Source organism: Amborella trichopoda, chromosome 13, assembly GCF_054954075.1.
Source record: "Amborella trichopoda isolate Santa Cruz 75 chromosome 13, AtrichopodaSantaCruz75HAP2 v2.0, whole genome shotgun sequence".
In the NCBI taxonomy this organism is placed as follows: Eukaryota; Viridiplantae; Streptophyta; class Magnoliopsida; order Amborellales; family Amborellaceae; genus Amborella; species Amborella trichopoda.
Genome location: NC_142348.1, coordinates 41,994,896 through 42,003,656, shown reverse-complemented (window position 1 = coordinate 42,003,656; position 8,761 = coordinate 41,994,896). Strand labels below are relative to the sequence as shown.

Sequence of the window (8,761 nt, the reverse complement as noted above, 5' to 3'; positions counted from 1 at the left end):
CGACCTTCCTATATTTTTGCGAGTTTAATTGTAGTTAAGGTTTGCACCTGTTTTATAATAGCATATCTCTTTGATGGTTGGCTTAGATGAAAATAAAAAATCCTAGAGTAATGTAAATAGGCCATTTGAATTATTAGATAATATTTGCGTGTTGTACTAGTTACAAAAGAATAAATTATCTCTATTATGGAAATATAGTATTCATATGGATTAAATTCTAAATTAGCTATTTATTACTAATATTTTGTTATTTGATTAAAAAAAAATCTAAACTTAACTTTCTTTAGATAAATGTAATCTATATTTTTTCATTGTTTTGAGTTTTTTTAGTAGGTTTGACCCAGTTCTTTTAAAAAAAATTCTACTGGACCAGAACCGATCCGGTTAACCGCCCGATTACTGTTGAAACAGCTCCCGCCGCCCTGTATCGGGTTAACCTTTCTGTTCGATTTTTCCAACACTGCTTGGAAATGAGCAGATGAGTGTCCTCTAATAATTTGATGAATTGCTTCATTCATTTATTTTCCCCGTTTCACTCACCTTATTCCAACAATCTTAAAGCCGGAGCTCCATGTTAGAGAGAGAGAGAGAGAGAGTTTTATGTGTATGTGTGAAGTGGGAGAGAGAGATTTTCGTGCGTACGTGCGAGGTAAAGTTACCCTGTGTGGATAATCCAATCTCACCAAGCAAATGTTGCACAAAGAACATATATTATAGACATTTCCCGGCAAAAATACTAATACAAGGAATGCATAGTATGATCCATACGACGAATTGAATACTAGGGCTATATGCGGCATCACCGTCGCATCACTAGATTGAACAGTGATTGTCAAAGAATGGATCCCCCTAAGCATATCACTGTCTAAGAACCTACTGTTCATCGCACACCATCACCGTCCATCCAATCTATGAAGTGCTAATAACCTTATGCAAGTATGAACAATAGAGTTACGATTATCTGTGATTTATAGCACGAGGTCCCATTGCCAACTCTAGACCAAGAAAAACCACGTGACTCCGAAGATGGCCCATTTGAATGAGCCGTGGCGACTCGGGCCGGCACTGTTGTGCTGTGAACCGGCGGCAGCCGCACCATTTGAGGGCCGCGATCTGCCTCGTACAAGTCGTTTGAGAATTCGACGATCGCCTCCAAATTTGCTGCCAAATTCATTTGTCACTTCGACCGCCAAAACTTTGCTTCCGAATGGATGTCTTCCTGAAAACAAAAATGTGCAAATTTTCAAAATTTCGCATGTTCAGGATAGGGGGAAGGGTTGTCAAAATTGAGGTTCAAATCTTCATTTCGTCCCACCAGAACGAAAACAAAAAGAAGGGTTTACTCAAAATTGAGGCAGCTAAGAGCTTTACTTACCACTTTGGGTCTGCATAGGAGTGTTGGGGATAGCTTTCGTCAGATCAAAACAGAAAGAGAAGACAAGAAAAATAACTATCACTGCTTTAATCCCCATCTTTCTCTCCTCTATTTTTTTTTTTTATTTTTTCTACCTTCCTCTATATAGGTTTCTTTCTCGCTCTTTTTTTTTTTTTCTCTACCTTCCTCTCTATAGGTTTCTTTCTCGCTCTTTTTTTTTTTTTCTCTACCTTCCTCTCTATAGGTTTCTTTCTCGCTCTTGTTTTTTCTGGGAAATTTTGTTTCTTTCTCCCTCTTTAAGAACCCACCCCCTTAGATGGATGCTTCTGGTTGTAAGGTGGAGAGAGTGGGTGCTTCTGGTTGTAGGGTGGAGAGAGCGAGTTGAGAAATGAGAGCATTTGGTGATGCAGATAAGTTGGTGGAACTTCTACAAGAAGTGCCGTCTGATTTGACGATGTCGCAACTGCAAAGCGTTAGAAGCGCTTCAAAAGAGAATTGAGGCCATAGTCAAACACCGGTCCATTCAGCAACTTCCTGGTTGGACAGATAATATTAAATCCTAACTTTTTTTGTATTATTTTTGTGAGAAGATAGAGCTTCTGGAAAAAATTCAAATTTATGAACTCAAAGGCACCTGAGGCGTGCGTGGTTGATTTTTTATGCTCCAGCCGAAATCATCCTAGTCGGATTGGGATAACGATGCCGGATTCCAAGAACCCAATAATTTTCTTAAAAAATTAAATATAACAAAGTTCACTCTATATCAAAAGTAAATAGTCTCATTGTATATATTTGTATATATTTTATTATTACTCTCGGTTGATGTGGAAACATGTCCAAAGTAAAATAAACAAACTAAAATGTACATAAAAAAAAGACAAATTGTAAATTGAAAGCAGTTTTTATACGGTGTTAGGATTTAATAACCCTCTTCGATAGGGAAACAGGAATTCCGAAATTGGATTCCACCAATATCGTGTACTTATCTAGCAAGAAACAAAATATGCAAGATAATAAGAGAAATAAAGCATGAAACACACACACCACAAGGGCATAAAGATTTACGTGGTTCACCCCAAGAGAGCTACATCAACGGGCACAGGCACGGTAAATTGAAATCCACTAAACCAATGAAAGTTACATTACAGATTTTGAGACAGAGAATTACCTCTCTAACACTTAACAAAACCCAATCACGTATTAGAGAGGTAACTCTCTGTCTCAAAATATGTAATGTAACTTTCATGGGCATAGTGGATTTCAGTTCGCTGTGCCCGTAGATGTAGCCATTCTGAGGTAAACTTCGTAAATCTTTGTACTCCTGTGGTGTGTGTTTCATGTTTTATTTCTCGTATTATCGCTCGTTCTCTTGCATAATTTGTTTCTAGCTAGATAAGTATACGATCTTGGTGGAATTCAACTTTGGGATTCTTGTTTCTGCATTTAAGATGGTTCTTAAATCTTAACAAGTGGTATCAGAGTCTTACTACTCTCTAGAGGAAACTATCTTTCATATATAGAGACCCAAATATAACACACAAATTCTCTGCAATTTCATATCATATATATAAGGAAAGTTTTCTATTTGGTGTGGACTCCTAACCTTATATATATATGATATGAAAGGGCAAAAAATTTGTGTGCCCTATTTGGATTACCATTAAGGAAAAGTGGTTTCCTCTAGAGAGAGAGGCAGGCGCCTCCTATGCAAGAGAGGAAAAGCATCCCTTTCAAAGAGAAAAGAGCTTCCTATAGAGAAAAACTCCGCGTTGTGCCTAATGTAAATGGAGAGGCTGGATTCTTGTATAGAAGCGGTATCCATGAAGATTATTTGTGGTTTCCCCTTTTAGAGAGGGAAAGTCTTAGTTGCTCTCAAGGTTCTCCTCCTGGACAGTGGTTTATATGGGGAATGGAGATGGTCTCTTCCTGGATAGTGATTTAGCTGTAGAATAGAGATGAGAGGTTGCCGATGGAGAGACTGAGTCTATAAGGGTTTACTTGACTGGGATTTTTCAAGGGTTATCAAGGTAACTTTATGTCCCAAATTCTGCAATGTAACTTTCATTAGTATAATATACTTCAGTTTATCATGCCTATGGATGTAGCCCTTTTGAGGTGAACCACGTAAATTTTTATGTTCTTATAGTGTGTGTGTGTGTTTTTTTATACTTTGTTTCTCGTATTATGGCTCGTGCTCTCATCTATTTTGTTTCTAGCTAGATAAGTGCACAATCTTGGTGGGTTCCAATATTTGGGATTCAAGTTTCCGCATCTGAGGGTTCTTAAATCCGAACATAAGGCCTAGGTTTATGAAAACAAAATAAAGCCTCGCCTCAAATGCTTGTCTGGAAACAACTTTGGGCATTGAAAATCTGCATGATGGCTCTAAATCAATTTTCAACACCGATTATGAAATCTAAAACTCAAAGAACGGTATAGATCTTGCGGATCCAAGAACCCTTATTTTTAGGACACAATGGACAATTTAGATAAAATGTTACAATACACAATATTTTTAGTAATTGATTTTTTTTTCTTAATAACTATAATGGTCAAAGGCTGAGCTGATTGATTGGACGTTTTTTAAATGCCATAACATCAAATTTTTGTGAGTTTTGAGATGAGGCATTACTGAATTTGATAGGACTACAAGCCTATCAAAATATTTTCCTTATAAATTGCCATGCTAAACTACATGGTAGAAAAAGGGTTTTTGTGCATAGCAAAACCCATCCATCAACTGGTGAATCTTACCCATGATTTTGCAATGCTTTAGTGTCAATATTAGTGCATGCTGGGTTAGCCTAGTCTATAAATTATTTCAACATTTGCATGGGGTAGAAATTAAAAGTTACAATTTGCCTGAAAAATTACACTAACAACTATTTGTCGGATGAAAGAATAATCATACAATAGGAATTTGCGAAAGCTTGGGATCGCCACATTTTGTTTGTGTTAGAATTAAACAGTAACTACCAAAAGCAGAAATATCACATGAGTAACATATCATATATCTTATACCTTTTTCATAAATGATTCCTATCTTGTAGTTAGTGCAATCCTTTCATTCATTTATGAATGTGATTTCTTTGGTTCGAGAGGTCGATGATTGCAATCTATGGCCGATTTCGATTACTGGAAGTATATTAGAAACAATATTTAACAAGTTTAATTCGAAAGATGTTGAATGAGAAAACTAGGAAGGACTACACACAAATCCTTATCGAATCCAATCAATCTTGACAACAATAGATAGACGAAAGACACAAGGTCAAGTCCAATCCTTCGGATTTCACAGGGCAAATATCAGGGTAGAGTAGGGCTGAGAATTTACCTGGCTTGGAATCGAAACCAGAATTTCGGATCCTATCTGGATTCAGGTATGAATTCAATATTTGGATCTAATGGGTCAAATTCAGATTGTATCCGACCTGATCTAGATTCGGATCCCATATAAACTTTTTATATCCAGATTTGAATCCGAATATTTTGGATCCGTTCGGATCTAGATCCGGATTCTTTCAGGATCTGAGTTCGAATCCAGGTAGATCCGATCGAATCTAGATCCAAATTCTTTTTGGATCCGAGTCCGGATCCAGGTATATCTAAATCTGATCCGACCTATTCTCAGCCTTAGGGTAGAGGAAGATCAACGTCGCAGGGAAAGAATGCTACTTATTGGTATTGTAAGAAAATAGTCATATGAGCAATGATTGTTTTGTTTTGAAGAATAAGCAAAAGTTTAAGAGCAAGGTTAATCAAGCCAAATCAAATGTTGTCTCTGATTGTGAAAAAAGGATCACTTTGAATTGAATGTACAATATTATCTATTGGAGACCTTTGCATTTTGGATTTATGTTTGCCCCAAAAGAATGTAATTTTCATCATACACAAGTGTGAATAGTGGATATTCTATCTTATATATTATAGTACTCACAAAGTTTTGGGCAAATTTAACAATTACATGGAAATAAGCACACATAGAGAAATGAGACATTTTAATTAACAAATAATCTCATTTCAGTAGGGCAATTCGAAGACTCTAGTTTTATACTGATCTTTGGAAGGGGATCATTAAAGTTTTCAAGAGGCTGTGTGGTAATATTAAGAGGGAAAAAGAATGGAAGTCTCTACATTCTTAATGACACTACTCAAAAGAATAATATTGCAAAGAGGATTGTTGCCATGGCTAATAGGCATCACGATATGCATGTTTGGCATCGTTGCTTGGGGTCATCTTAGTGAATGTGATATGAAAAAAATATCAAAATCAAAACCTTATTCATATTCTTAAACGTAACTTTTTTATTTTATCCACCTAAGAGGTTGACTTTTAACATCTCACCCATGTTTAAATTTGAATTGAAAATTTCTATCAAAAGACATTGATCATTAATTAAAATTTGTCCGAGGGATATTTATTAGAAACTCAAAATACTGTAGAGAACTATCTCTTTACCAATTGATTAATCAAGAACATACAATACCCGTATAAATATACAGCCAGTAACAATTAAAGATTAATACCGACGGTTATGGATAATTACTAACTAATCTTATCATAATCAAGAAACATCTAATTAAGAGGTATATACCTATACAGACACATATCTGTATTGCTATGTATTCACAATGATGTATATCAATACTAACAAGATAACCATACGTTAACACTTCCCCTCAAACTCAAGATGCATTTACATAAAGCAGCAAAGTTTGCACAATAAGTTGCATAAACGTACTAGTTGGATATTTAAGTCTTCACATGCATAGATTGCTTGAACAACAAGCACAGAATGGCACTTGGAAGACCCAACTGAACTCAATGTGGATCCGAGATAGATTCAGCGACTCGCAGTCCGAGATAGATTCAGCAACTCGAAATCCGAGACAGATTCAGTAACTCACAGTCCAAAACACATGTCAAAAAAGAGACAAAGGCCGTTTTGCAAAGAGTCGAAACAGACTTGGTAGAGAGTCTAAACAGACTCGGCAGAGAGTCGAAACACGACTCGAAGGCCTTTGGAAGTGCTTCCTTGGTCTATGGGTTGCTCACTAAACTGAGAGTCTTGATTGATTCAACCATGGGCGAAGATAAGAGCAGAGTTTTTTGATGAAGAGGAGAGCTGAAGTTGTATGCTTTAGAATCGAAGGGATCGATAGAAGAAGCTTGGTTGTCTCGCAAGTTTTAAGTATGTTGTTGAGGTAAATAAAGAGGCTTGACTGTGAAAGGATATATGAGTCGAGGAATTCATTAGAGAGAGAGTCGACAATTGTACACCGTGCAGAGTCACAGATCTCTTCGATTTGTGTGCGAGATAGGGCCCGAAAGCCAAGACCTTTGGGGTCAGCAAAGACCTAGGGCTCCAAGAATATGATCTTAAGCAGCTTTTCAAACCCCTCAAAGCCAATGCGGGAGTCAAAAGCCTTTCTTATGCAAAGCGCACTCAAAGTGCACGGGAATAGATTGCATATTGAATGGAAGCAAAGGTTTTGTATATAGATGATGTAAGCTCTCTTGTGTTGCTTTGGGAAGGAGGGGATTAGATTGCTAGTGTAGCGTTGGGCACAAGGGCGAGAGCAGGCTATATAATTCGATGCAAAACGGTAACAAGAGTAGGTGGCCTTTTGGAAACATAGTCTCATAAAATTTCCCAACCTCAAATCTGAGGTCGGCAACCTTAGATCTGAGGTCGGCGAGCCCAGATCTGAGGTTGAAGAGTCTAGAGCTCTGATACCATATTAGAAACTCAAAATACTGTAGAGAACTATCTCTTTATTAATTGATTAATCAAGAATATACAAGACCCGTATAAATATAAGGCCAGTAACAATTAAAGATAAATACCAACGGTTATGGATAATTACTAACTAATCTTATCATAATCAAGAGGCACCTAATTAATAGATATTTACCCATACAGATACATATTTGTATTGATATGTATTCATAATGATGTATATCAATACTAACAAGATATCCATACACTAACAATATTTTCTAAATTTTCCCCTCTAACCAAATTTAAGTGGTTATCAATTAAAAAGGATAGCTTTGATGTTTTATGTTTGGAAAATATCAATTAAAAGGTCCAATTGCCTTTTGTCATTGTAAGGCAAACTAAAGGGCAAGTGTTCATGCCTACTTCAAGCTGAGCTCGATAAAGCTAAATACATAAACAATTCAAATGAAAAAGAAATTATTCAATGTGTCGAAGACAACTAAAGCTTTGGACGAACTTCGTAGTGCCCTTGAGGAAATGGATTTTTTATTGAAAATTTGCCTTTTGTATGAATATGAATATGGAATTTATGAATCATGAATTCACTTTTAGGACTCCTCTGATGACGTTGATAATAAATATGATTACACCTATTATTATGATTCGGACTGCAGTGAAGTGAAGTAGACATGAGATTGCAGTAGAGTGAACAATATTTTGTATTTATCATCGATAAAAGAATCATAGCCGCCATCTAGGTGGTTTGTTTTTTTTCTTCTAGCTTGTGTCTTACTGTTGCCTCCTTTATAATGGTGATATTCTATCTGCTCATTGATTCGTCTTGTTAGACTTCCTTGATGCATATTGCCATAAAATAATTCATAATATTGTAAAAAATGATACAAGAATTCATTTATTGAAAATTTTGTGCATCGAGTCTAGGCTTACTATTGTAAGATAAGATGTCAAACAATCTCTTTCACACTCTATACATATTTGTATCGAAGATAAGATGTCAAATATGTTTATCTGTACATCCCTCCCTCTAAAAAAATAAATGATACATAGTTATTCCAGTTTAGTTTGAGAAAATCAACCATGATTTGAAATTCATACCCTAATGTGCATCAATTACCTATACATCATGGGTCACCTTGACAAATCAAATGGTATTTAAGTGACCCCTAATTTGCTAAAGGGATCTAGAATGGTGTTTTTAGATGAGTCCCTAAAATTTTTGAACACGGGATGGGTTTATATGGGGGTAAAGTATATATAATGAGACCATCTACATTTCGTACAAGGTTGTCACAACTAATCTTGAATATTGGATGTGGAATTGGGTGGTTATATTTATTTTAGTGACCAAGCATAAATTTCAAAAGAATTTTTTTGAGACTTTGTGATACACCCAAGATATCTGATTTCTCATCGAATGATTATAAATAATTGTAACCTCCTTGTACCAAAGATAAATGGTCTTATTGTATACGATCCCTTATATGGGTTGCATTGAGTCACTTTAAGCCATGTGAGCTATCTACAAGCTTTCGTGGTGCACCTACATTTCATGACTAATCATGATCCAAATAGTGTATAAATTGCCGAACTATTGGATTGAGTAAATTACAATGTTACAATGGTATTGGACGGTGTAAATTAC

At 36.0% G+C, this 8,761-nt stretch overlaps 1 long non-coding RNA gene across 1 annotated transcript; it reads right to left on the bottom strand.

Moving 5' to 3' along the window:
• Positions 1-693: 693 nt before the first annotated feature.
• On the bottom strand, positions 694-1,834 carry LOC148779235 (uncharacterized). Its single transcript, XR_016047697.1, has 2 exons — positions 1,376-1,834; positions 694-1,219 (listed from the first exon to the last, which is right to left on the bottom strand). It is a non-coding gene; the product is annotated as an uncharacterized LOC148779235 (long non-coding RNA).
• Between the last annotated feature and the right edge of the window lie 6,927 nt (positions 1,835-8,761).